The sequence below is a fragment of the Protopterus annectens genome, chromosome 2.part0, assembly GCF_019279795.1.
Source record: "Protopterus annectens isolate FY-2018-M chromosome 2.part0, PAN1.0, whole genome shotgun sequence".
Lineage (NCBI taxonomy): Eukaryota > Metazoa > Chordata > Ceratodontiformes > Protopteridae > Protopterus > Protopterus annectens.
Genome location: NC_056728.1, coordinates 1848899385 through 1848905746, shown reverse-complemented (window position 1 = coordinate 1848905746; position 6362 = coordinate 1848899385). Strand labels below are relative to the sequence as shown.

Sequence of the window (6362 nt, the reverse complement as noted above, 5' to 3'; positions counted from 1 at the left end):
AGTGAAGCATATCTTTAAGCGCCTGGTGAGTTTGTTTAAAACTGTACACCTAAATTGACCCAGAACAGTGGTTTTCAGATTTGTATAGCACTTGCCCACTTTTGAATGATGTTTCTCATTGTTATCTTTTGCATCCAATCTCAAGTTAACAAGAATGTTCAATAATTATTTTTTGCTTAATACTTGATTGAGCTTCATGCTGTGAATTCATTGCTGATTCTTGCAGCAACACTGTTTTGTTTATAAAAGTAATTTACAAGTTTCAGATATGTTTTTCTCCTTTGCGTGTTTTGTTGTCCATTCCCACTTCAACTGTGTGTATGTATCACATCTTGTAAGTTCATAGGTTCATAGGTAGGTACTAGGCTATCTGCCTGAGGGCATTTATAAGCCTAGCCAGAGTGTGTCAGCTTTTGCCGCCCCATTGATTAATTAACTGAGCCTCTGTCAAGAAGAGCCAATGAAGTGATCCCAGGGGTGTATTATCTGTTACCCATCCACTCGTCAAGGTTTCTCTTGAGTGTTAGTGAGGGGCTCTGCCTAATGTAGTTAGGAATTTTATTCCAAAGCATGGGGAGTCTCTGTGACAGGAATCTATCCCTCCAGCATGTTCTATTTATTGTTGTGGCGAGGTTTAGCTCACTAGAGTGAGTGGCTTGCAGTAACTTGGATTTCTTTAGGTGGAGCATGTCCATCAATTCTGAGTTGGACATGGCTTTGTAAGTCAGACAGAGATCACCTCTGAGTAAGCGATATGTCACTGAGTACAGATGGAGTTTTTCCATTCGGGCTGCATAGGACATATGTTTGAGGCCAATAATCCTCTTGGTGAGGTACTTTTGTGGTCTATCCAGCTGTTGGAAGTGTCTTGTGAGGTACATCCCAAACGGGGCATTGTACTCTATGATGGGTCTGATGAGTGACGAGTGGAGGGGCACTATAACCTCTTTATTTCTAGATGCAAACCTTTTAGTAATTAGATGGGCTACATAGAAGGATTTCCTAACTACATTGGCAATATGATTGTCAAGGGAGAGATTACTATCTACCTGGGTCCCCAGATCTCTTATTACCTCTTCTGTATTAAGGGGGCTACCACCTATGTGGTAATTCATGGGTGTTTTGTTTTTCCCAAACAGGATGACTATGCATGTTTTGGCATTTAGCTTGAGACCATGACTTTGACACCAGGTGTCCATCTCAGTAAGGCCCTTTTGGAGAATGTCCGTGTCAGCCGGAGAGTCAATTATGGCTCCCAGTTTATAGTCATCGGCGAACTTGGTTAGCCATAGTCCTCCTGTGTTTGCCTGTACTTCTGAGAAGTATATGCCAAACAGTAGGGGTCCCAGGACAGAGCCTTGTGGGACACCACTTGTGACTGGTTTAGAGTCGGACCTGGAGCCCGCTATTCTTACCGTGTGAGTTCTGTCTGTAAGCCAGTTGGAAACCCATCTCGTGACGTAGGGGTTTATATTCAGGCTGGTGAGTTTTTCTATAATTCCCGAGTGGGGAATGGTGTCAAAAGCCTTGGTGAGGTCAAGGTAGGCTGTGTGAACTACCTTCCCCTCATCTATGGCCTTGGTGACTGTCTCGAAGAAGTCAACCAGGTTTAGTAGGCATGGTCTGCCCTTAACAAAGCCGAACTGGGTCGGGTCAAGTGTTTGGAGGTTCCCAATGTCTTTGTTAATGAGTTCCATGATGATGCGCTCCAGTTTAGCAGTGTTGTTGAGTGGCACGGGGGGGGGGGGGCATTAGAAAATACTTTGGTTTGGAGGAGCTTGCCTGCAGCTGCAGTTTCTATGTAAGAAAACAATGAATTCCCCAACTGCTGAACTTGTGTGCAATTTACTTCAGAAAACAAGTGACAAAAATGTGATGGTGTGCTGTATGGTTGAGAGGGGTCCCATTATACTATAAGGACTAGAGTAACATCCATATTGTATTGCTGTCTGATTCCCACTATTATGGTCTGTTATAGATTTAGTACTGGGGTGTCAGGCATTTACTGCACTGTAAGTCCTATACAAATTATATGTGGGTGAGAGGTGTAACGCATACTGCTAGGAACCCTTATGGCAGCAGTAATGTTGTCCTTCAGACATTATAACAGGAGCTCCACAATACACAACATATTGCAGCATAATAAAAATATACACTGGAACTTTCGTACCAACCTGGTATACACAGGCTATATAGTGAATGGTAATACTTAACAGTAAGTGACATTCGTAGCTGCTGAGTGGGCCACAACTTTTATGGAAAAATTGTGCATTTCATTGTAGACAGACTAGCCAGTCAGTCCATATTAGTGCATTTTGATGTTAATTATTTTTTTTAAAACAGTGAGGATACAGTTTAGAAGTGCCTCCGTTTATGGCTGACCACACACTATTGTTTATCTGACTTGACTACTTATAATAACTTGCAACTTAAGAAAATTAAAGTCTAGGCTTCAGCGTAAAAGACATTAATAGGTCACATTCTCGAGTCGTCTGTGCTATTCAACTGGCTAGGCTATGCAGTGGGAGTAAGATGATGTCACAAAAAGAAAACTACACATCTCACCACAGACTTATCTAGATTGATATACACATTCACTCTCGCAAAAGTGCGCACACACACACACACACACACACATATATATATATATATATATATATATATATATATATATATTTGTACATATACATATCATAAGACTTGAGTATCATAGACTAGTTTCTTAAGTAAATCAATACATTTTCTAGACCAAATATAGGAAAGTTGCATTCTGGAGTGCCATCAGAAGCATACTTGTGGAGCAGCGTTTCACCTGTGTTTCATACATATATATCTATATCTATATATATCTATATATATATATATATATATATATATATATATATATATATATATGTGTGTGTGTGTGTGTGTGTGTGTGTGTGTGTGTGTGTGTGTGCATGATACAGCCCATGACCTTAGTATACCAAATAGTTTCATACAATTTACAAATTTACAGAGCTGTAGCACTATCCCTGAAATATCATCATTGAATATTCTTTCCCATATCTCATCATATTCCTTGGAAACATTTTGTAGGATAAGTCAATTTCCATAAATGTAATACTTGCTGAATGTGAAGTAAAGCCCCATGAAAAGTACTTTTACTATTCTTTAACATTCTGCAGTTTGTTACGTAATGATAACCGGCATGGTGGTGCTGGACATATTGACCACCGATTGCTTCCTATGTATTTATTAATCAATTTACTGATAAGTAAGCAACCATATTCAAAATGTGCTTTTCAGACATGACCTGGGCAAAAAAATAGCTACAGGTGAGGCATGAGCTGACAGTCTTTGGTATCACATTGCAGTTTTATAGCCAAGCAGATTGTGCCCATGGAGTTCTATGGTATAAATAAATAAGGATGTTGGCATTTCTGATTTAGTTTGAAGAAAATACGAAAGACTTACAGTATTATAAGGTGGCAGAAATCACCATGAATCCTATCTGTACATCTTCAGAAAATCTGAGTTGAATATGTCAAATCGTGTACACTCTGGATTTTTTGAAATTGTTACATGTAATACCTAAATGACTGATGGGTCTTACCACTGTGCATTCTCTCCTAGATATGATAGCAAGCTTATTAGTTTACTTTTTTCATTATGATGTTTCTCCAGAGATGTTCATTTTTTCAAAGAAATGCAGTGGGTTCTGCACATTTTTTTTTTCATTTTTGTTTATAGTCATATTATGTCCCGTTTTCTCTACTAATAAGCTATTAAGGAATATTATATTGCTTAAAATGTAATTTGTGTGAAAGCTTCTGTGTATGTTTTTAATGCTCTGATAATTACTTCCATAGGAAATCAGTCAACCTTTCATAATCAGTAATAGGGCTGTATATTTTAAAGACAATTCCTTATAGGTAAATTGATAAGCCCTTAACACGTTCTCATGTTAGACATACACAGTATTGAGTAATGTTGCTCTTATCCATCCACATAATTCAGAAAGCATTTTTACACATACTTTTTTAGTCTCTCATACTTCTTTCAGTAACTTTGCAGTGTCTGCCAGTCTTCATGCAAATAACACATCTTTGCAAAAAATATTACATACATAAGTTACCTTTAACATTGAAATTGTGAATTGTCACACAAAACAAACACACACACACACACACACACACACACACACACACACACACACACACACACACACGGGCATACAGGAATAGGAGTATATATGGTTTCCTCCTTAAGAATATTTTATTTACTGTCTGATAATACACATGGCATTTTATCACATCACTTTTACTTCTCATAGACATCAGTCTTTAAGCGAGAGAAGGGAGAGTAAGAAACAAACAAGTTCATGTGTATGTGCAGGTCAAGCACTGACCTGATTTCTGCTCTTTTACATCTACACTGTCTGCTGGTTAGAATCTAAGTTGAATATGATATACAGTGTCAAGGCTTAGCCATAAGGCTTATGTATGCTGGACCCCTTTTTATAAATACTGGAAAACTAGCAGGAAGAGCTTGAATGTGACAAGGTCCTTTAAAAGTCTTTTTTTAAAGACCCTTTTATCAAGTTTGAAATCTATAGGGAGAAAGCTTTTTAGTTGCTGCCTCAAGGCTATGGAATGTTGTCCCTGTATCTTGTCTGTGTCGTGTCTCGGCATTAGATGCTTTTAAATCACAGCTGAAGGGCTGACTGTTTAGTGCAGTGCAACCTTCTCAGGTAACTGACATAGTGAGTGATTAACATTCACTATGCAACTTTAGAAAACTAATGCTGTTAAAATTTTAAACAGAAGTGGTGTCTTATATCGGCATTTTTATAAAATTACCCGATTTTAATTCATTGTTTACCCAAATGCTTTTATTTCAGAAGATATGCCATAAAATAGTATCTTTTTATTTCAGTAGAAACAAATCTTGCTTACAGAACTCACACCTGGATCTTTTTGTTCGTGATTGTGTACACATGACTGTATTAATTCACCTTCATCTTACAGTGTAACCGTAAGAAATATGTTCCAGCATGCCTAGCTTTCATTGCTGTAACCTTACAAGAACCTCCGTAATAGACACGTATAAACCAAAGCAAGCATCAGTGAGTACAAATAGTAATAGGCACAAATGTGCACACATCTTAAGGAATAAATGGATTTTCCAGAAATATTCTATTCTGGTTTCAATTTGTACTTTTTAAGAATCCTAGTGTTTTATGTTACTGTCCTGTGTACAGGAACCAGTTGGTTTATAATGACTTCTTAATACAAGATATATTTAAGTCGTAAAAGGTTTTAAGGAGAATGCAAATCACAGTGATACAAGTCATTCTTAACTTCTGAAAACAGGACCACTTTGGTTCTTTCTGCTGACTACTTATAAAACTGAAGTAATTTAATTCTGCTTTACATAGCTATAGATACAGCTACAGATACAGATATACTGTGGATTAATGGAACTATAATATAATAAAGTCACTCTGGAGCACAATAAGAGAGAAAAGTCAGGAGCAGATTTTTATATTCATTGGGGTGGTAAGACAGGTGCTATATTCTCTGAATATCTGTTTCATCCTACATAAAAGCTCCAGGTTTCCCAGTATGTTTTGTTGAATTCAAGTTGATTATAAATGTGGTAGAAGTGATGAGATGACAGAACAACTACATGAATCCAAGTGCTATGGTAAGTGAAGATAACACAGATTACATAGGCAATCAATATATCCCTTGAGATACATAATTTTTGTATGTCGAGGTAATATTATAGATATGTCACCTATGGGATGGTAGATTGCCTCTGTTAGTGTCACCTTGCAAGGCAGAGGTTCACATGGAATCATCATAAGGTATGGGATATTATGCATGTAGCATTCATATCTAAGTAGAGCCTATACAACTGCAAAGGTATCTTAGGAAAATATAGTGTTCTAATATATCTTAACCTGGGAGCAGAGATGTGTAAGTAACTCACATTCATGTGGCTGGTTATACAAACACATCAGCAATCAGTCAAAGTCTGTGGTGATACATCAGCTACCTAAGCAAAGAAATGCAAGTTTTTTGGCATCCAGGGTGAGTTTATGAGCACAGAAACGTGAAAAATCATTAGTGAATATGGGCTTTACAAACTGTCCAGTGTAACTTGCTATTGTAAAATCCTGTAGAAACTCCATTTTACAAAACATATTACAAATTATAAGTACAAAAATATGACAGCATATGAGCTGTACTTGTACTAGAGGGAGGAACTGCACAAACAGTTTGTATTCTTAGATGTATCACTTTCCAGATGCTATAGGAGACAGTACTTCCACAGTTAAGGTTATACAGATACCTATGCTATTCAAAGAACTTACA

The 6362-nt window shown here is 37.3% G+C and overlaps 1 protein-coding gene across 1 annotated transcript in view; it reads left to right on the top strand.

The window, feature by feature from the left end:
* The window catches only part of WNT4 (Wnt family member 4), a 208080-nt gene that overhangs the window by 54594 nt on the left and 147124 nt on the right, over window positions 1–6362 (top strand). The gene's annotated exons all lie outside the window — the stretch shown is intronic.